This window comes from Scyliorhinus canicula, chromosome 9, assembly GCF_902713615.1.
Source record: "Scyliorhinus canicula chromosome 9, sScyCan1.1, whole genome shotgun sequence".
Lineage (NCBI taxonomy): Eukaryota > Metazoa > Chordata > Chondrichthyes > Carcharhiniformes > Scyliorhinidae > Scyliorhinus > Scyliorhinus canicula.
The window spans coordinates 123,056,737-123,080,389 of record NC_052154.1 but is presented as its reverse complement, the minus strand read 5'-3'; positions in this window follow the sequence as shown (position 1 = coordinate 123,080,389).

The following is a 23,653-nucleotide window of genomic DNA, read 5'->3' as shown; positions in this document are numbered from 1 at the left end:
CTACATCAGACTTTTCATTTCATTTCATTTTCATTTCATTTTCATTTTCATGTAGTTACAGTGTATACCTTGTGTTGCCCTATTATGTATTTTCTTTTATTCCCTTTTCTTCCCATGTACTTAATGATCTGTTGAGCTGCTCGCAGAAAAATACTTTTCACTGTACCTCGGTACACGTGACAACAAACAAATCCAATCCAATCCAATGAGTAAAGCACCAACTTCGTTATTGATCCCACGAAAGGTGGGTAAGGTTTTGGGCATGACCTTCCGGCCTCGTTCCTCACACGCTCTAGCGTGACATCCCCCAGTCAGGCAGGCACACTGCCAAGACCCTCAGCCATGGACCTCACCAACTCTGCGATGCCTTGGACACATTTACTAATGGTGCCGACGTTGTGCACCAGGCTTTCCACTGCGGTCTCCACCTTAGCAGTGTTGACTTTAGTGCCACTCCTTGTCGCCACCATCCCCTGTGCCCATAGCCTCTGGGACTCCTCCAATCAGCTATGGATCTGCTGGAGTGACGCTGACATCTCCATCTGAATGTCCAGGTTGGTCCTTATCGTCCCCATCAGCCTCAGGTAACTCTGTACCAGAACTTCAGCATCAGGCTGGGAGGGTCCAGCAGACCTCCGAATGCTGTCTCGCCTGGGGGTTCCTGCTTCCACCAGATGTGCATCATCAGCAGTGTGGTGCTCACCAGATTGTGACCCAGAAGCCTGACCACTAACATTTCCCACCACAGTGTGTGTATCTGCGCTGGAGGAGGATGGGGATGGCAGCTGTGCCGCGGCTATTACAGTTGCATCTTTGGAGCTCTCCTCCAAGGTCTTCTCCTCAGAGTCAATAGAGGGTGCCACCCGGGATGAGCCAATGCCGTTGGCTGGAGGACCTATGGGAGAATGGACATGTGGTCAGTGGGAGGGATAGGCCAGTCAGTAAGACAATCACTACTCACATTTAACAGGACCTCCGAGTGGAGCCTGGTGGTCCCTCACCTCTGCGGCGTCAGCCAGACTCTACCCGAGTGACTTTCTATGGTGCTAGTGCGGTCCCGGCGAATCAGCTAGTGAGCCGTCTTTCAGGGCGAGAAGCCCGTGCGGCCTCGTTAAGTGGAGCAATTAATGTTGAATAGTGTTGCCGGCCTCGCTGGGCCGAGCGCCAGGAAACTAGCAACAATTCCTGCTCGCTAGCACACTTGGAAATTTTTACAGAAGATCGCGCCCTTATCTCAGTCTGAATCTTGTGAGGAACAGTATCTGGAAGATTGCCTCATTTGAAACTGGTGGGAGAATCTGCAGTCGGCCCCACTGTGTTTTATTGCATCAATAGTAACCAGCCACTTAGCTTGTTGGAAGTATTGAAAAGTAATCAGAACAAGGGACTGAGGCCTCCACAGTCAAGAAATGGTAAATGTAAATTTTACGTCTGAGAATAGCTGGAGCTGAGGAAGGTTCTCCAGGGATTGTGGCATACTTATGGGTGGTCCGTACAGAAGTAAATAACTTTAAGATTGATGTGTCTTTCAAGAGAATTCTTGGGGGGAGCAGTAAGTAAACCTGAGTGCACAACATAAATAGTTATAAACCATACTGGTAAATTAATAGTGCTTGTTTAAAACTTTTTCATAGAATAGAAGTTTTTTTTTAAAGAAAGGGAAATCTTGAGGCTTGTTTCTCTTGGGTAAATTTAGGTATTTGGAATTATTTTTAAATATTAATGGTCGCCAACACATCTAAGGAGCAGAGAGGAGCAGTGGCCTCTACAAAATGTACTACTGAATTTTATTGTTTACATGGCAGCCTGTTGTACAGCAGATGACAGTATATGTGTTGTTGTCAACAAGCGAGAGGAAGTCAGCAGGCAGTATGAGGTGGGGATGGTAGGGTGTGCTTAGGGGCACAGGGGAGGTTGAACTGGTTCATACTGTTAGTTTATAGCCATAATTGATGGCAAGTGAATTGGCAATAGGCTGATTTGACTTGTGGCAGACATGGATTAAGCAAGCTCAATGCAGCTGGAACAATTCAACTAACTTATATGATGTCCTTTGGGTCAATTCAACATCTATTTAGTAGCTTTTCACACCACATGGGCAATTTTGTGAGGCTTCACTCCCAGCATGGGATCTTGCTACATGGAAATATTGGTTGCCCTGTAATGCTATCCTGTGCTCCCATCTAATGCCATTTAGCCATTGTGGGTACAGCCTCATGACATAACAGTCATAAATATTATTAATTAGCGTACTCATTTGTGGTTCTTGGTTTTGAATGTTAGCATGTAAATGTTTAATGTACGCCTATTAAAATTCTTTAATCAGCTACTGCTTTGATAGAGGCATTAACCTATTTGAAGTCAAAATAAGTCTGTAACTGTAGTTTAGAAGAGGAAGGAATTTGTTTCTTTGTTATATTTGCGATTCTGTATAATAGCCTGTGGCTTTTCAATTAGCTTTCTCAGTGAGAAAACATTTACAAAGAATTACATATTTAGGAAACTGGGTGGTACAATTGTTTGAATTGCCATTATTTTATCAATGTGATGGTTGTTTCAAGTACAATACAGGCTAGTAGGCTAGCAGCCTCAGTTCACTTCAAGTCTCCTAGTGAAATGCAATCAATGGTCCAAGCTTGGTTCCTGGTACATATCTGTATACAATCACAGAATCATAGAATTTACAGTGCAGAAGGAGGCCATTCGGCCCATCGAGTCTGCACGGCCCTTGGAAAGTGCAACCTACCCAAGCCCACACTTTCACTCTATCCCCGTAACCCAGTAACCCCATCTAACCTTTTTGGACACTTAGGGCAATTTAGCATGGCCAATCCACCTAACCTGCGCATCTTTGGATGGTAGGAGGAAACCGGAGCACCCGGAGGAAACCCACGCAGAGTGTGACCACAAGTCACTGTAATTGACAGCAATTTGTTATCTAAACTGCGCAGGAGAATTGTGCAAGAGGACTGGAATGCTTACCAACTCTCATCAGACATTTCTATGGAGAATTCATCATAACCACCTTCTCATCCATCTCCTCTATTCCAATCCTTTTTTTTTACAATTAATAGACAAGTGTTTTTTTCTACTGGCCTTATTATTTTTCTCCCAGGTTGCTCACACAAGGAGGTGAATCTTCAAATCCTGAAGATTCCTGAGAAATGCTGGTGGATTGACAATGCTAGGGATTGGGCAGCGGCAGGTTTGAGATTAGGGTTCAGGCACCTGGTTGTGGAAGACCACAGTGAGCTTGAGATCCCTTGTGATCACTGCCATTTAACACATCTTTCAATCAATAAACCTGCCTGCAGTTTCAAGCTTGTGCTCTATGTCAGACAAACACATTTACACACCACTCAGCCTTGATCATCTGTTATCCTATCCTGTGCTGTTTTAGAATTCAGTGCACCATCCCTAAAATTCTCTTCTCTATGAATTCAGAACTGTAATAGCGCTCTAAATTAGCAAGCAGATGGTTGCTGACTAAAGAGGATACAAGGTGATAATAGGAACGCACTATTACATCATGTTAACTATAAAGAAATAAACTATTTTTAATATTTATGATATCAAGGGCAGCCTAAAATATTCTAGCAACTGAATAATGGCATGTTCAAAAACACTTCATTTGCAAATTAGATAATAAAGGTATCCAGCCCAAGTAAGACTATTGTGAATTACAGCTTATTTTCCAGCCCCACACTGTACAGTAGCAATGAGTCCAGAGCTTAACGCTCACCAACATCATACTGGGCCAAACACTGGTGCTTCCTTCTAAGGTTAGCTCCATTATGTATGCACAGCCTGGCCAGATAGTAGGAAATGCCATTCAGCTGCTGTTTAGAGGAATTGCTTCTCATGCTGCTGAACAAGTAAAAATGAGACCAAAGCCCTTTACATGCACTGATGCTCAGGAGCTGCTTTTACAAGGAGACCAACAAAGGAGCCTGGGAGGGCTATTCATTCTGCTGGGGCAAGAGTTGATGACCGCAGTGCTGCTTTCAGAGGCCCAAGGGCATGAGTGCAAACAAGAAAAGGATCAATGGCTTCATAAAGTCTGTTATGGTAAGGTCAGCCAATATCCTTTATTCCTTTATGGGATGTGGATATCACTGGCAAGACAGATTTGCTTCCCTAAAGGACGTGAGTTTACCAGATGGGTATATCAGTGTGTCGTTATCTTAAATAGAAGGTAAATTATGCAAAGAGTTTCCCCTCACTCTGTTGATTGACTACACCTCAGAAAGAAGTTCTCTCACATGTTCATATACACACACCATACAACATCCATGCTGGGTTTGTTCTCCGGTGTGAGCGGTTGGTGTGGGGTCGTTCTAGTTGCCTTGTTCACACCAGGTGGACCTGGAGAAGGAGCACACGGTGTCTCGCGGTAATACGTCAGGCCTCTGCAACTGGTGGAAAATGCAAGAGACTGAAGTATGTAATGGATATCCAGAATGGCAGCATCATTTAGCTTCATCTGGTTCCTTTATCCTTTAAAAAGGGCATCTTTTAAATGTGTTTTTTTTAGTTGAATCCACTTGGGCAAGACAGTTCATTCTTACTGGTTGGGTTATAAAATACATGCTCAAATTGCAGCACAGTACTCCCTGGTGCTGCCACTACAAGTAGGAAATGTAGATGGATGACCATGTGTGCAGTTGAACCAACCAGGCAACATGACAACACAGCATTGCTGCAGATTGCATAATAATTTACGCAACACGAGTGAGATTTCAGGGCAGAACTTTGGGAATTACTATAGTTACCCTTCAACCTTCTAAGAGCTCAACATTGCTGCTATGTTTGAAAGAGGGCAACAAACCTGAATGGGAGAACATTGCCTCGAGTTTCAATCACCAAATCACTTTCAACAGGCCATGCTCAACAGCATGGGGACGTAAAGTATAGAGAGAATAGACCAAAAACGTTGGATATAACCCCAACACTCAGAACTGATAAACTCCTTTTCCTGTTATTCTGCCTCCACCCAATTATTCACACTCTGGCACACCAATATAGCACAGATTATTAATTCTGCAAGCTCTGCTTTAAAGTGTGGGCGAGATTCTCCGTTGGCCGATGCCAAAATTGCGGCTGGCGCTGATTAGATGCCAAATTGCAATACTCCGTCACCTCGACAGTGGTGTCAATGCACACCGGAGCGCACTTACAGTAAACAACGTTTGCATATCATTAACGGGCTGTAGCCGGTATTATCTGGGGCCTCCGATGGGCTGAGTTCCCAATGGCGCGGTTCACTTATGATTTTAAAATCATGAAACTGGCGTCATGGCTGATGGCGGAGAGAGAGAGGAGGTAGGACACAGAGAGGAGCGACTGTGGGCTGCCAAACCGGTCACTGACTGGGGTGGGTGGGGCCTGCCAGTGCCAGGGGTGGAGGATGTGGCAGGGGAACAGGCCGAGTGGCCGGGGTGACCGCCACGGGACTGGTGAGGTACCCAGGCATGGACAACCATTACCGCAGCCATCTTGCTGTGCACCCCACTGACTGCCCACCTTGGCACCTGGTTCTGTAGTGACACCGGCTGTATTGGTGTCCCACCAATCCCAACCCTTCAGTATGATGCTGAGAGGGTTGCCTGCATCGTGGCGGCCTCTGTGTCCTCCACAACATCGCACAGCAGTGGGGCGACGTGCTGGAGGAGGAATAGGAGGAATGCCAAACTTCGTCCAATGAGGTGGATGCAGAGGAGGGCGAGTATGGGCAGGACATGGGGCCCGGGCAGGCAAGGGAGGCTGCACGACCTGTGCACCAAGGCCAATGTGCAGGGGTTGCTCTGATTGCCTCCAGGTTCACCAACTAAAGGGGGGGCGGAGTGGGGGACACTGACAAGGGGCACAGGAACAGTATCCCACCCCCATAACCCCTCATTCCCCCCCCCCCCACCTGCAACTCCCTCTGTGATACATACCTGCCACACTAAGGGGTGGGGGCCATGGGGCGGCAGTAATAGCGGGTCTCGTCCATTGGATGGAGGAGGATGACATACCGCTTGCAATGAGCTCTGGTGCTCCACATCATATGCCAACGTCTGACTCCTGCCATGGTAGCACTTTCGACCGTCCACCCGGGTGATCCCTGCATGTGAGCTGGCCAGTCCATCACATGGTGCCATTGAACTCCTGGGGTGACGGTGGAGGGATGGTCGGGGGTGGTGGGGGGGGGGGGGGGGTGGTAAGGTGTGGAGCCCATGCCACCCACAAGATCCACCCATTCCCCCCTCCTGGCCAGCACAGACCAGCCCACCCCTGACACCCATCTAAGAGAGCACCAAGGCAGGTTGTAACAGTGGTAACAGGTGTTTAATGTGAACAGATGTGTGCCCCAGTCCCGATAACTAAACTGTGCCCTGCACCTGTGCCAATTAAGCAGGATTGAATGCAATGCCTAGGTGGTTCCCCAGATGGTACAGCAAGAGTGGAAGCGGCCTGCTGTGATTCCTGCCCTGCGACCTGCGCCCATACAGAATGCACCGTTGGCGGGCGTCTTCTGGGGCCACCGGACCTGGATGCCTGGATGGGCCCGGCTGCTGGTCGGGTGTCCCTGGTGGTATGGTGCCACCCGCTGCTCACCAGGACAGGAGGGGGAGGGGGGTGGGGGTGGGGGGAGTCCGAGGTGCTGCAGTGTTCGGCACCTCCTGCGGGAGTCACCGGCATGGACCCCATTGCCTCCTCCTCCTTCGGGGTGCCCGATGGCCCCTGGGCCACTCCACTGGGTGGAGGTGTGATGGGAGCTAACCCCTGGGTCTCCCCCACCACCTGGCGCTGCCAGTCCTGGAGACCCGCTCTGGTCTCGATGAGGGTCCACACGCTTGCGGCGATGGAGCACAAGGGGTGGGCCCTCATCATCTGGGACTGCGCCACATTACCAATTGACTGTGCCACCATCGCCTGGGTTTGTGTCACATCAGCCAGTGACTGCGCCAACTCCCTCTGAGACATGGCCACATCCCTCTGTGACTACGCCACCTTGGCCAGCGCCTGGGCAATGCCCGTGGCATTGCCAGCCATGGCCTGCTGTGACTGGGCCATGCTCAATGACACCACTGTGATTTCCAGGTAGCTCTGGCACATGGTTGCCTATGAGGCAGCAACCTGTCCTGGGCCTTGGCCAAGGTCCATACAGAATGCCCCAGGCCGTGGACATTCTGATACATAGCTGAAACAATCGCCGCCATTGCCTCTACTGCGGATGCCATCCGTGAGATGTTACCCTCGGTGGCACACATTTTCAGCACCACCTCCTGTATGCGTTGGACTCCTCCACCTGCACCTGCAGGTACTGCATGCTCAACGACAACCACTCATGTCATCCCTAGCTCTGTGACTGTGACCCGCCCTCCTACCGTCCGCCCCCTCAGGTGTTCCTACCTCCACAAGCTTTACCAGAGCAGCTGTGTGGTGAGCACCGGATAGTATCCCAGGAGCCTCCTCACTTAAGTTCCCAACCGAGGTGAGTGTCTCTGGGATGGTGGAGGGTGTAGGAGATAGCTATGACAGAAAATCACTGTCATCCTCCGACCCAAGCTCCGGGCCTCCTGTGTCTCGGGCGCAGGGCTGGTGTCCGAGCTTCTCCCAGCACTGCTCGGCTCAACGGGGTGGGGGCACTGTGGCACTGGCTGGGGGCGGGGGACGCCAGATGAACCCGCCCCACCCGCAGCAGGACACAAGATAAAATGTACAATTAGACCGTGGGCGCAGGGGAGAGTGGGGATGGACGTGTGGGTGGGTGTGGGGGTTGGTGGTATGGGGGTGGTGTAGGCTGAGGGTGGTGTGGGAGTGAGGGAGGTGTGGGGGTGGTGTCGAGTGGGGGGTTGGCACACTGGTCATGGGGAACCACAACTAAGTGGGGTCTCACTTTTCCGCCCTTGGCCGAACACCACCTCTGCAGCCTCCCTTTCCTCCAGGCTGCCAACCACGTCCAGGGGCCTCTGCTCTGACATGGTGAATGCCCGCAGGTCAGGCGTTCCCCCCCTGTCATCTCCTGCTCCCGGCTGTTCTACGCGGCTTTCTCATTGTGAGAAGGGAGGGGGTGAAACAGAAGATGACAGTGGTAGACAGTTCGACTCATGCAGCCCAGGGAGTGGGTAGCTGGTGACCTCAGTGGCCAGGACACACTGCCCTGGCGTCTGGTGTGGGTACCGGCATGTGGTGCAGGGTGGGGGTTCGTTACCCTCCAGGTCGGGGGGGGCATTGGGTTACTGTTTGTGGGATGGGGTTTGGTGCCAGGGGCACAGTGTTGCCTACTTACCCTGGCCGCCCACAGGAGGTTGAGCACTTCTTTTCTGTACTGCTGGCCGGTCTGGATTACGTTGCCCACTGCACTGACGTCCTCACTGCACTGACCTCCAGCTGCGCCCATGCACGATGAACTGTGGCAGCTGCCACCCTCCTTCCCGAGCTTCGGTACAAGGTCATCTCCTGTCCTCCACGGCGTCCAGGAGGGTCTCCAGCACTGCATTTGCGAAATGTGGTGGTGCATCTTACTGACATCCTGTTGGCTGGGATGGTGTGTGTGGGGAGTGCAATGTGTATATGCGGCTGCAGCTTGTCAGCCTCCTGAGTGTCAATTGCGAAACTGGCGAATCCGGCACCGTTTCTCATTGGAATCGATTATGTTCCATTTGGCGCCGGTGCTCAGCCCTTAATAGTAGTAGAATCGGTCCAGGTGTGGCGCCAGTGTTGCTGTCGTGTAAGTCCACGAATTCTGCATTGGCGTCAACACTTAGTCTCAGAAACGGAGCATGCTCTCGGTGTTTTTCAGCCTCAATACTCTCTTATGCTCCTCTTCTTTCTTTTGTCGTAAATCCCCAAGAACTAGTCGTAAGTCCCAGCAACCTGCCAAGATCTCATTGATTCCTCTGTTGCTCACTGCTTCACGAAAATGACTGTCAATCAACCTTCCATTGCAAATACACGCACAAGCAATACTGGCCCAATTCCCTGGTTTCCCCTGTCCTACTTAGTATGTAATACTAACCACGTTTGTTCACCCAAAATGATATGGCGATGCTCAGGAAAACCAGCAGATGAAGAGTCTCAGGTAAGTGTATTCTGCCTAATTTTAGTTCTGAATGTACTTAAAACAATATCAATTTGACTGTGTATGATGTTAACATTGGCTACCTCCATATTCTAAGATGTTTTTGCTTCCCATTTTCTCGAAGAATTGCATTTTAAATGTAAATTTCACTGTCAACCAACCTTCATTGAAATTATTGGATATTAAATAGTTGGGGATTTCAATTATATATGCCACCTGAATAATGAAAATCATGGAAATTATCTTCTATTCAACTTTATTTATACATATGACACCTTTGGGCCATGCAAGTGGTCAGAGTATAATGAGTTAAACATATCAATAATTTGAGGATCTTGAACGAACCAGAGTTTCTTACTTTCCCTCCTACTAAATCGAGAATACTGAACTTTGTGGGAGAGAGTCCCATTTGGTTTCCACTACCAACAAACAATTCAGAATTAACTAACCAGGATAGACAGCAAGCTACTTAAAATGAAACAGGGCACATTCTTCCAGAGTAAATCAGAACCATGAGCGAAGGAAACTGCTTACAGAGGAAGCATTTCTCTTATGACCCACTGACAAAATGAGTCACAAATACTAACTTAGCTTACAGTGTTATTCTCACTCCTACAATTAAAAACAGCTTCTATCCTATACATATTCCTGCAAGGACTGAGACATTCTTTCCTCTGAATGCGGCAAGAGGCTGTCTAAGGTTATCCTTTACCTGGCACAGTAAAACTGTGTTCCATTACCCTTTTTTTCATAGACACCATAATAATTTATTGCCTTCAACCAGCACTAGTTACAGTTAAAACCTTAATCCCTAGAAAGAAGAATGTGCTAAAAAAATATAAAATAAAGAAAAAATGTGAACTTATTTAGCATCTTTCATGACCTCAGGATGCCCTAATGTGCGTTACAGATGTTGAAGGATTTTTGAATTGTAGTCACTGTATCAGTGGAAGATGTGACTCTAATTTGTGCACAGCATGGAACAACAATGTGATCATGACCAGATAGCTTGTTTTTGTGATGTTGCTTGAGGGATAAATTGACCAGGTCACACGGGAAAATCAATGCTACGTTACCTGAGAGAGACAGAAAAAAGAATGTGCAATTTCATCCTTAGATTTCTAAAGGTGCTGTGCATCCAGTTAGTTATTTATACCATTACTGTTGTTGCGTGGGGAATCATAGTCCCAATTTGTGCACAGAAACACCTCCATTTAATATCTCATTGAAAAGGTGACTGTGGTAATATAATCAGGGCCTAGTTCGAAGGCCGATTAAATTGGATATCCTAAATTAAAGAATTGAACACTTTAAAAACCACAGACCACTCCAGCAAGAATCCGAATACCCAAATATCTAGAACTCTAACAGGCTGCCAAGGCATATCTGGGGCAGCCCCTGATAACCCATCAAGTAATTATCGCTCCTACTTGAGATGCATTGGCCTATATCCATAGTTCCCGATATCCCATCAAGTGATTACTGCTCCTACGTAAGATGCATTGGCCTATTGTCCGCAGTTCCTGATAACCCATCAAGCAATCATTGCTCTTCCCAGGGCGGGCTCAGGTGCCCTGTCAACAGGTAATCGACTCGCCCATTGGGCCCTAGACCATGCCTCCTGAGACTACATTTGATTAAGGAGCTGGTTCAATTATCTGAATTGGACAGATACAACAGTAAAGCAATCCCTCCATACAATACTGGAATGGCAACCAAGATGATGTACTTTGGTCCTGGAATGGAGTTTGCATCCACAATCTTGCAACTTGGAAGTGTGTGTGTGTTGGAACCAACAATTCTACGGACACGTGCTTGTAGGATTAGAATAGCGGTTTTAATATACTCACAACAGAGCCAGCCTATTAACCATTGAACTTTTGGTGAACTGGCCGGCTGACCATGTGGCACTGATCTTTATACAGCAGCTTCTGGGGGAGGAGTCCTGGGCAGAGCCAAGGGAGAAGCCCCGTACAACTCGAGCATTCCCAGAGCTACTCCCCCTGGAGGACAGGTAGTGCAACTGCACTTACAATATAGACACATGTATATACAGATTATAATCCGGTGTGAATCACATTCACCACAGTGTGTGTGTGAAGCAACAAGGCTAACCTGTCACAATAAAGAAATGCAGCATGGAGAAAATTGTAAGGATCCATGGAGTGATGCAATGGGGACTTTTCCGCCAATCAAAAATCCTTTTTGCTGATTGTTGCCAGTGCAGAGTGGATACCAGACGTGATATCCTCCCAAGACTTTCTCATATGGGTACAAAAAGCCAGCCTAAGTAGATAGGTCCAGGGGCAGGCAAATTGTCATTGTGAATACAGGCGGTATGTAGCTCAGACAAGCTAAAGAAAAATGAGGGATAATGGAAAAATATAAAGAGCAGAAAATTGTCTGCATAATAATGTGATCTGAAATGGGTCAAATTAAATTTGTGGGCTACGTATGGGCGCAATTTATTGTGAAAATTGTATTTGAACTAGTTCAATAATATGCATTTTTATAGAATGTTTAATGGAGTAAGGAGTTAAATGTTCCAAAATGATTCACAAGAGCATTCAGACAAAAACTGACACTGATCGAAAGGAGGGCACATTAGAACAAGTGACCAAAAGCTGTACCACGTGGTCTGTAAACAATAATGATGTTCACAGGAGCTGCGAACAGCATTCAGGAGTAGAAAGCAGTGCAGGTTCAATGCTACAGTCATTCAGATGAAGTCATGGAGCAATAGACTTATCACAGCACAGAAATGGGCCATTCAATCCAAGTCCATGTTGCCTCTTTGTAGAGCAAACTGGTCAGTTCCTCATTCTATTCCCAATGCCTTCCATGTTTGTTTACTTCAAGTGCACAACCACCTTTCTTTTGATATCATTCATCATCACTGCTTACATGTCTTTCTTAGTCAGCGGGTTCCAGCTTGTTGCCACTTAGTCCGCCAAAATGTTCATCCTCTCATCACCCCTCTGCATATCTTGCACAAACCTTAACTCTATGGCTTCTTGTACCATCAGTTAATAAGAATTTGCCTAATACCTGTCATAATCTTGTACACCTCAATCAAATCTTCCCTCAATCTGTTTTGCTCCAAGAAAGTCGACCCTAGCTTCTCCAACCTAACCTTGCAGCTAAAATACTTTATCCCTGGCCCCACACTAATAGATCTTACCTACACCCTTTCAAGGACCTTCACATCCTTCCCAGAGTGTGGCAGCCAGAATTAGACACGATATTCCAATTATGGCCTAACCAGAGTTTTATACAGGCATTCAGCATTATATTGCAGCTGTTTTTTCAATATTTCTATTCATAAAGATCAAGATCCCATTTGCTTTGCCGTACCACCTTCAAAGATCTATGTACATGAACTCCCAGGCCCTTGTATCCTTGCAATCTTTAGATCTCTGCCATTAAGTCTATACTGCTTCTACCTATCCTTTTGTCAAAATACATCACCTCACACTTCTCTATATTAAATTCCATCTTCCATCTGCTCATTCTCTTAGCCGATCTGTGTCTTGTTGTCGTCAATTCGGATCATCCTCACTGTCAGTAAATTTTGAAATTTTACTCCGTATGCCAATTCGCAGATTTTGTAATGTGTCTTTAAGTAATAATAACATGCCATCATGAGAAATGTGTCATATGATCCAGTCTCAGTTTCATTTTCGCTTGTGAGCAGAACACAGCTCACACAGTTCTGCTGCCGATGTCTTCACGCTTCCTACCTTTTCTAAGAGACCTTCCCGGTTCCCTTAATTCCCCTTTCTTTTATATTGCCCTTATCATTTTTGATCCATGGGTAATTAATTGACATCTATCTTCAAGTCAAGCAGCAGAGAGAATGTCAGAAGTTACATGAGACAACACTCTGCTAGCCTCTGCTAGTTTGAACAGGAGTTTCAGACTTTTTTGGCACCAGAGAGAGAGATGGGGTAGGACTCGGTTTGATTAATTGGCTGGTGATCCGATCCTAGTGGGAGGGTTCTCAGAGACCTCAGGGAGCAGTTGAGCCCTAGACACAGAAAGGCAATGACCTGTTTTTTTTTCTTCTCTCTCTCTCTCTCTCTCTCTGTCAGTAAACCTCACTCTAATGTTCAGGTTCCCGAGGTACCTGAAGCTTTAGGATTCAACCCCTTCACCTCAAAGACCTCGTGCGAGCCTCATTCCGCAGTGATCCCCACAAATGGGGACCAGACGGAACAACACTTGTGGGGGTCTCCCTGGAAATTGGAGGCCCCAGCTGCTCTTTGGGCAGGGTAGTGCCCTGTCAGTACCACTTGGGTGCCAGCCTGGCACTGAAGTGCCCAAGTGGCTCTGCCAGCTGGCATGGGCCCTGCCAGAGTACTAGTTTGGCACTCCCAAGATGCCAAGCTGGCATTTTTTGTGCCCATGTGATCGGGCTGATGTTGCCTGACGTGGGTGTTGTGGGGTCACAGAGGAGACCCTCCCATAGTGTGTTCAGGTTGGGGGGGAGGTCGGGATTGTTTTGGGGGCCTTGGAGATTGGGACGAGTTCCGGCAACCGGAACTCCCCACTGTACAAAAGGGACAATGTGCAGCCTCGGCCTGGGTACAGGTAACAGAGGCCATGAGCTTCATGGGCCCCACCACCAGAACTAGCCAGCAGTGCCAGAGATGCTGTACGACCCCCATAGTGTAGCCAGGGTGATTGGCCAGCACCATGCCCCTGGCATCAAACCCTTTCCTACAAATTCGTTAACCGGAGCTCCCCACTGTACAAAAGGGACTATGTCATTCTGCTCAATCATGGTGGGTTGTCAGTGGGATGCATAACAAGATGGCTGCTTTGCAGGCTGCAGAAATGCCGGGGCATGCCTGGACACCACCCTAATCCCGCGGGTCACTCCGACATCACAACCCATCCCCTAGTTACCCGATCACCTCCTTCTACATCCACCCCTCCCCTGGCCCGGGCAGATGAAACCCCTCCTCTCCCTCCACCCCCACCTAAGCCATCCTTGAAGCGATAGGACCTGTAGCGTGCAGTCGTGCCTCTGGGAACATGTCCAACCTTCTCTATCGCCCCCTCAGCAGCCAAGGCGCCGGGTTCCCGATTTTTAAAACCAGAAGTGAAACCCGCCATCAGTAATTCCTCCTCGCAGAGGCGGAACATCGTGGAAGCCCCGGAGAATACCGCATCTTGCCTGTTAATGATATACTAACACCGTTTACTGTACATGTGGAGTAGAATGCATTGACACCTCTGTTGAGGCATCAGAGCATGACACTCCTTCGGGCGGCCAGCACCAGCCACAATCTTCGGCTCACGCATGATTCTGCAATCGCATTTGGCAATTCCAGCATCGCTGAATGGAGAATCCCGCACCAGAACTCTCTCTCTCTCTCTCTCAAGCCTGTGAGTGCTGTATCCCTGGAACTACAGAGGCACGCCGGGAGCATCGCAAATTCGCGAGAGTCAGCAGCCTCGCAACGCCCAGTGCAATCTTGGGTGGGATCCAGATCATCATATTTAAATGAGCCATTCATTTAAATATCCATGTCCTTTTTGAGGCCGCATTCTCCCAGCGCCCGGGACTAACCAGCTGCACCAGCGAAGCCTCAACCAGGTGCCAATTAGTACAGGTCTCCACAAGCGGAGGGAGACCAGTTGTGATGGTCATTCCAGAGGTTTTGGAGGCCATTGGAAGTCAAAGACCAGGCAGGGCATTTCCCTGGCACTCCTCATGGCAGCAGGAATCCATAGACCATGTCACCAGCAGAAGCAGTAAAAAGGATACATGCTGTAATTTTTGAACACAGAGCTAGCAGACAGGTTTGCTAAGTTGGTGATCACACCCATTCCCATGGAAGAATTCCGGAAAGATCTGCTAAAAAAGCCGACAACATATGGGGCTGGATTTTCCGGCCCCCCCAGCTCAGCGGCGTGGCATTTGCTGGCAGCAGGATTCTCTCTTCCCGCTGCTTGCCAATTAAATTTCCCATTGAAGCCACCCCATGCCGCTGGGAAACCAACAGGCGGGGATGCGCTGCCTGTGAGAAAAGGGAATATCAACGGTTGGAGTATTCTGGCCATGGCATCAAAAGAGCTACCCAAGGGTGGAGATAAGTTGCAAAGTGATTTTCCCAGGTTGTCGAAGCTTACAGATCCGAATTACCTCCCCAATTGGTGACACACTTACTAAAACACCTAAACGCACAAGACAGGTGGAAGGTGCGGACTTTTGCATGCTCAGCTTTCCATCAACCCTGCAAAGCAAGTGGCAGAAAGTGCCATTGGCGGCACCAGTGCACTAGAGCAAAGCCTGGTGCAGCTACACAGAGCCGTGCATGGATCCAGAAGGTATAAAATGGGTACATTCAAGCAATAAGACTGACCATCTGTTATCCTATCAGAAGCGTATACGTGAGGTGATTGTCAAACCAGGAAATTACGAGCGGTGAATACATGTTTCTTTTTTGGTCTTTGAGGGGGGGAGTGTGGAGTGAGGCTTTTCACAGGGTCAACTTCACCTCCTCATGTGTGAGGTTAAGACTGATCCAGTTTAAGGTGGTGCACAGGGTGGACCTGACTAGGACGCATGAGTGGGTTCTTCCCAGGGGTGGAAGATAGGTGAGAGCCATGCTCTCGGTGGCCAACAAATCACACGCACATGTTTTGGTCTTTCCCCAAGATTGTTAGCTTCTGGGTCTCCTTTTCTGACACAATGTCAGGGATTTTGGGTGTTCAGCTGCACCTGTGCCCATTGGTGGCCAGGTTTGGAGTATCCAACTCGCCGGTGCTGCAGACAGGGACGAGGCGTTTGCCTCGCTAATAGTCCGGAGGGTGGAGGTACCCGGTTATGCCTAAGGCCTTGGCTTGGTTGGGGGTCCTGATGGAAATTTTGTACCTGAGGAAGATCAAGTTCAGCTTGAGGGGGGTCAGTGGAAGGGTTCCTCCTGAGTTGGTGGCTTACCGTCAGCTGTTGGGGGGGCTTGTCTTTTTATAACATTGTCTTTTTATAACATTTTACTAAGTTTCTGTTTTCTCCGTGGGAGGGAGAGGAGAGAGGGAGACTGGGTGGTGGGGGCGGGGGGGGGGGGGGGGGGGGGGTGAGAGGGATGTATTTGGGGCTGGATTCTCCATTATTGAGACTATGTCCCCACGCCGGCTTCAAAACTGCTAAAAGTTTATTCCTGAAATTCCTACAAAAAAGTGAAACAAATCCATAGCCCAACCGGCAATAGCAGGTTAGTTCCACGCCGTTGGGAACTTGGCCGGTTGGGGGCGGAGGTTTGCAGAGCGGGCCTCTGGCAATGGCCCCCAGGCGGCAAGGCGTACTCCCCGGTGTCGCCGATTTTTGGTTCCCGGAGAATCGCCGAACCAGCGCCGGGCCCGATTGCGACATCAAACTGGATTCTCCACTCCAGCGCCGGCCATGATTTCGGCATCGGGGTGCGGCCAATCCAGTCCACAGTATCGTATGGGGCTGGCATTTGTTGTATTGTTTTTTTGTTATAATGAAAATCTTCTTTGTATAAAAATATTTGTAAAAAAAAAGATAAGGACAGGCGGGACTCTCCGAGCCCGCGCCGGGTCGGAGAATCGGCGTACACGGCGGAACTTCACGCCACGTTGGTCCGACGCTATTTCGCTATTTTCCAAACAAGCGAAAACAGCGTGGTCGTGAAAGGCGCGCGCAGCCCAAGAATCGCCTGAGGTGGTCTGATGAGCGATTCTCCGCGCTCTCGGCGGTACTGTGGCCCGAATGACCCGAGGTCACGCCGGCGCGATTCTAATGTGGTTTTAAATATCGTCAGCCAGTCGTGCTGGCTGACAATGTGGCAGCAGGAGGTAGGGGTCGGTGTGGGGCGGGAACCAAGGGCTGGCGGGATGGGCACAGCCATGTCTGGGGGGCGAGTGGGGGAGGCCCTCCAGGTTCGGGTTGGGGCATGGGGAGGACTGCCCCGCCGGCCGAGATCGGCCTGCCATGGTAGGGCGGTGCCAAAACCGCAGACGCCATTATGGCGGCCAGGCCCAGGCGCTGACTGAGCACAAGCCCCCAACTGTGCGGATGGGTGCCGGACCCCCCAGCCGGCGGGTAGGTCCAGGGCAGCACCCACGGCATCCCTCGGTGAGGGCAGTGCCAATTAACGGCGGCGCTGGCAGGAGGGACGGGCTACAGGAGTCGGGGCACCGAGGGTGCGGGCAGGGTTGGCGGGCATGCGTAGCTGGGGCGCAAACTACCACCCAGGGCGTCCATGTAGCCCATGGCACCTGGTTGTGGAGGGGGTCATGTGCCATGGTTAAACTTGTTGTGTACCCCCCACCCCCTGCAGATCATAATGTTTGGGCACCAGCCAGCGATGTTGGCCGCCAGACTGCCCGGAGTGACGGGCAGCTGGTCCTGTAAGACACAAGACAGCATGTATTGTTAGACAGGCGGATAGATGTGAGGGTGTGGAGTGGGAGGCTGGGCTGAGGGTGTGGAGTGGGGGCTGGGGTGAGGGGGTGAAGTGAGGGTCTAGGGTGAGGGTGTGGAGTGGGTGGCTGGGGTGAGGGGTTGGAGTGGGTGGCTGGGGTGAGGGGTTGGAGTGGGTGGCTGGGGTGAGGGGTTGGAGTGGGTGGCTGGGGTGAGGGGTTGGAGTGGGTGGCTGGGGTGAGGGGGTGGAGTGGGTGGCTGGGGTGAGGGGTTGGAGTGGGTGGCTGGGGTGAGGGGTTGGAGTGGGGGCTGGGGTGAGGGGTTGGAGTGGGAGCTGGGGTGAGGGGTTGGAGTGGGTGGCTGGGGTGAGGGGGTGGAGTGGGTGGCTGGGGTGAGGGGTTGGAGTGGGTGGCTGGGGTGAGGGGTTGGAGTGGGGGCTGGGGTGAGGGGTTGGAGTGGGTGGCTGGGGTGAGGGGTTGGAGTGGGTGGCTGGGGTGAGGGGTTGGAGTGGGGGCTGGGGTGAGGGGTTGGAGTGGGTGGCTGGGGTGAGGGGTTGGAGTGGGTGGCTGGGGTGAGGAGGTGGAGTGGGTGGCTGGGGTGAGGGGGTGGGGTCAGGCAGGGGTGAGGGGGTGGGGTCAGGCAGGGGTGAGGGGGTGGAGTCAGGCAGGGGTGAGGGGGTGGAGTCAGGCAGGGAGTCTCACTTGGTGGAGCGCCTCTGACCTCATAATCGGCAACCCCCCGGTCCTCGGGTCCGCCTGCGAGGTTCAGTGCCTTCTGTTCATGGACGGTGAGTGGGTGCAGTATGGGTGGACCCCCTCCGATTCTTCCCCAGTCCTTGTGGTTATGGGCGCTCTTATCCTAGGGGCGGGGGGAACAAACATCAGTGTTCGGCGGTCCGACGCATGCAGTGCAGCTGTTGGGTATGTGATGGCATAGGAGCACAGGGCACCCTGCCAATGCTGCTCGCATGGGTGGGTGCAGCCCATGTGGGTCAGGGAGGGGGTTGTGCCGTCCTCCTGGGGGGGGATGGGGGGCGTTTCACGTGTGTGGGGGGGTAGGGGGGGTGGTGCCAGTGGCACGTTGCTGTGTACTCGCCCTGGCTGCCCTTGTTAGGTCTTGCAGCTTTTTTGCGGCACTGTTCACCGGTCCGAGGGGTGTTGACGGCCTCACCCACCTCCCTCCACATTCGCTGGACGGTGCTGCGCGGCCTGTTGCCGCCCAGTCCGGGGTACAGGACCACCCTCCTCTCCTCCACCGCGTCCAGCTGCATGTCAAGGTCGTGGTCCCTAAGTCGCGGGGCAGCACGGCGGGCGACGGCCCTCTTGCGAGTATCAGCAGTGTGAGCCGTTTGCACAACTTATGCGACGCAGCGCCGCGTCAATGACATGGCCCGCGTATCCGACGCCGGTCTGGGGCCGGTCCACCCGCTCTTCTTGCGGAGCCCGTACTGGCCCCTTGTGCGCTGCAGGATCGCTGCTCCTCGTGGTCCGCTGACGCCGTCATAAAACGCTCCGGTGTTTACGACGGTGTCAACACTCTGCTGCTATAACGGAGAATCCCACCCATAATCTTTGAAGATGTCTAGATAAATTAATCCAGGACATGTTTACCAAATCCATTATGAGTAATTGTTTTTTATAAAATTCTAAAAGCATGACACCAAGACAATTATGGAGGGGATTTTCTCTCCCATTTTTGGGAATAGTGGATGAGGAGGAAAATCCCATGAGAGTCCCAAAAATCCTTTGACGCAATGAGATTTCTCATTGTGATTGTCCCCGCGCCCGCACCAATTAAGTAACATGATATAATGGGAATGTCGAGTTTGAAAGTTGGGATCCGCATTCGAATAGAATTAAATATCATTATCAGGCATTTACCCCTGATAGTGCCCTTTGCACCCAGTTGGATTGTTCATTGATATCAATGTCAGAGTATGCCAACGTGAATCAGGGCAGGTCGCCCATTACCCCATTACGTGCACCTGGTGTGCAGACTCCATCGGAGGCATATAAATGAGTACAGCCCCAAGGGGGAGAGGGTCATGTCCAGGCAGTGCCTGGGCAGTGCCAGGGATGCGGCAGTTTTGTGTGGGGGGGGGGGGGGTGTTACATGGGGGAGGGATCTGTGCCATTCATAGGTATGGGAGATTTCCATGGTAGAAGTGCTGGGGGTGGGTGGGTTTTTTTTTTGGTGATGACAGGGCGTTCCATGGTAGGACTGGTGAGTTGCATGGGGCGGGGGATGTGTTTCTATTTTTTTGTTATAAATCAGGGCGCCTATTAAAAAAGGAACTGTAATGGGTTAGAAATTAGTATTCAGCAGAGCAGAGAATTTTTATCTTAGTCCAAATTAAAAGATTTTGCTCCTGCAGTTTACCTGTTCTCCCACGTTAAAAACCTTCCAAATGCCCATGAGGCTGTCAGCATTCTGGTGTAGCATTTCACAGGCGTATCCTGTGCTGAGTAAAACATGCATTTTTTTGTTATTGCCCTTCACGACGACTTACATGTGTGAGGTTGGATATTCCATTTTCATAAAGATGAAGCAACAAAGGAACTGGCTGAAGTCTGCACCTGATATGCTCATTTCTCTCTGCTCCTTTGAACCAGATTGAAGTGAGATTGTGAGGACAAAGCAGGCTCTCCTTTTGCATTAAAAGGTAAGCGAACATGGCATGTGTCGTGAAGATTAGTCAGCATGTGTCCTGAAGATTGGTTGGCATGTGTCGAGAAGGTTGGCCAGCGTGGATCACAAAGGCCGGCTTGGGTCCCAAAGGTTGGCCGGTTGCCAAAAGTGGGTCGCGGGGGAAAAAAAGTTTGAGAAGCACTGCTTGACTTCATTAAAATGGTTCATGAATCTGAACATCTCTGTGTAATGTCTCCTGAACATTCTCTGTTCTAAGGAGAACTCCAGCTTTTCTAGCATTGCCACATAACTGATCTCCCTCATCCACTTTATGATTCTAGTCATTCTTCTCTCCATCTTTCACAAAATGTGTTGCCCTGAATAAGACACAGTACTCGAGCTGAGACCCAGTCAGTGATTAATAAGGTTTTCCATAGCTTCTTTTTGCTTTTGTACCCTATGCTTTTATTTTAAAAGCCTATTTAGCTCACTCGGCTAAATTGCTGGCTTTTAAAGCAGACCAAGCAGGCCAGCAGCACGGTTCGATTCCCGTACCAGCCTCCCCGGACAGGCGCCGGAATGTGGCGACTAGGGGCTTTTCACAGTAACTTCATTGAAGTCTACTCATGACAATAAGCGATTTTCATTTCCCGGAGGCTTTCTTAAGCAGCCACCTTCATATAATTATGAATGAGAAAACCCAGGTCTCTCTATTCTTACACCCACTTTTAAAATTGTACCTTTGGTTTCATCTTCACTCTTCCTTCATGGTCTTCAGAGCTCATCAAGCCGATCAGTTAACTGATTAAAATGCAAGACAAGGATTAGATTTCTTTTGAAAATTGAAGTATCAGCTCTGAGCTGAGCCAATCCTGGTGTTTAATAGGAGATGAAATATCAGTAGAATCATCCCGTTCTCCCCCCCCCCCCCATGCACCAACCCCCCCCCCCCCCCCCCCCCCCCCCACCCCAACCCCAGTTAATCTTGATGAAGCAATTGCAAAAGAAAGTCTTTGATGCCGGGTCACCCAGTGTTCCAACCACATAACCTGTTCTTGACATTTTATGTGAGGCGCTGATATTGCAAGGTAAGATGGATGTAGACTTTAACTTCTTGCCTTCTAAGGGAAATTTAAAAGTTTACTCAAAAGAACAGCATAGAGGCCGTATTTCAGAATATTTAATAAGGATATAAAATGCTGGTGGGGATCCAAATAAGCAGCTGCTGCAAGTTAGAGAGGTCATAGGAACTGAGCCAACTAGAAAGTACAATGAGTTCTTCGGGAACTGAACAGCAAAATCTGGAGTGCCAAACAATGAAAGGACAAGAAATGTAAGAGTTACTACCCACCAGCAAGGAATTTGAAATATAACCCATCCTTAGCTCAGTGCTCTGTTAACAATGTTACTTCAGTTTGAAGACTGCTTGGACCACCACTGTAAATTAACCAGCTTTTCCATCTGGTAAGATCTATATTCTGTCAATACCTCCAGTTCCCTCCAGACCTTACTCTTATCAAAGCGGGGAGCTAATTGCTACAGAAATCCAGCTTCTGGAAGTGGTATATCCAAAACTGATACAGTGTAAAATATTGATCTGGGGGCGTATTAACTGAGACCTTTGATTTTATATGTGATTTTTGCTTGACGCCGTGAAATGGATGCTCATGTTATAAACGATCCATGATATATGTCCACGTCAGCCAGTGGAAGAGATAGATTGACCGTGAGAATATACTGGCAAACTGTGACGTTGAGGAAAAGAGAGGAAAGGGAAGAGGCAGAACATGGAGAGAGAGATTCCGAGAGACAGCAAGAGGAGAAGAAAGAGAGGAGAGCGGGAGAAAATAGAGAAGAGAGGAAAAAGAGGAGAGAAAAGACAGAGAGATGCATAATCCACAGGCAGTTGGTGTAGTCAGTGATGGCGGTAAGGGACAGGCTTCTGAGCATGCCCACAAACAGTCAACCTGGAACAAATTAGGAGCAAATTTCAGGATTTCCCGCAGCTCACTTCAATTCCCTAGCTTGAGGTGATTTTGGCCTGCAATGAAAAGCACTCTTCTGGAACAAATAAAAGCCTGCAAAGGAATCAATTCTTCAGGATAATAATAACAAAAAAACTAACCTGAATCTCACAGCAGTTCCTTTTTAGTTTTTAGAAACTATCAGTGCGATAACCTGGGACCAGATGATTTACAAGGAATTTTTCCCACACACCAGTAACATCAAGCTTTGGTTCAAATATAAATGTCCACAGTCCACCTTCATTGCTCATGATGCCATGGCAAGAATATCAAAAGAATGGGGTATTCCAATATTTGCTGTGCTGTGATTTTACTTATTCTATAAAGTTAACCATGCATCTACATTTCTTCGATTATCCCCTTACTTGTAATTTTAGAAGTTCTGGATTTTTGTTGAGTTAAGTCTGTAATTGGGCCAAAGGGATACAGAAATGCAGAGCAAATTGAGACCCTCTCACAGATGATTTGGGCACTAAATGCAGCTTTGGGCGAAGGCAAGGTTTTAAAGTGGGTACCTACTAACAACAGATTTTTAAAAAAGATTGCTTTCTCCCAGAAGGAAGTTAAAATGTGAAATTTGCTGCCATGAACTATTGTTGAAACACAGTCAATAAAGTGCCTTGAAATGGAATTAGATCATTGCTTGAAAAAGTAATAGAAAAGAGTATGGAGAGTGAAGAGCAGAATGCAGAATGACATTAGACTGAATGGGTCATGTGAAGCAAAACATCAGGGCAGGCGTGATGAGCCAACTGGCTTACATCAGAGAAACAAAGGAGAGTAAACCATGAAGTCCCTTGTGTCTTTTCCACCACTAATTTAGATAGTGACTGATCTGGACCTCAAGACTATTTACTCACCTTTGATGCATATACCCCAATATCTTTCCCTATCACAAATCCATCGACTTTAAGCTCAGGTTGGTGGGAGTGAGTCCCTGATTTCCACTTCCCTTTATATGAAAAAAAGAGCTTCTGTGCTGAACACTCTGTGATCTAAGTGCACTCTATAAATCCAGCGTACAGCAAACAGGTGGTGGGTGCCAGCGGAAGGCCCAGAACATTTTGAGAGTCAGACTGTCCCGTCTTCTGTCCGGGATCTAGATGGAGTTTCTTTAGGGTTTGTCTGTTATTCCAAGAATGATATCATAGACCGTTACTCATAAAAAGCCATTCTTGTTGGTTTATTACAGATCTATATACATCACAGTACTCTACCTGAGGTGGTACTTCTGCTTTCCACCAGATTTCAGTTACTTAGTCACGCACATTACATCATAGTTCCATCAGAAGTTACATCAGTATTGGTTGTCTTGACGTTAATCCTTTACTCTACATATCTCTCCAAAGTCTCAGACTTGTGGTGTATTGACCAATCTCCCTAATCTGATTCTTATCTCACTCAGAGGTTGAGGACGAATTGTACTCTCTTGTCAGTAGATAAGAATATCTTCCACCTGGGCGGTTGTAGAGTTCCTACTTGTTTCTGCTTCCTTGGCTCCATCTGGATCTAAATAGTACATCTAAGGTGCCAATA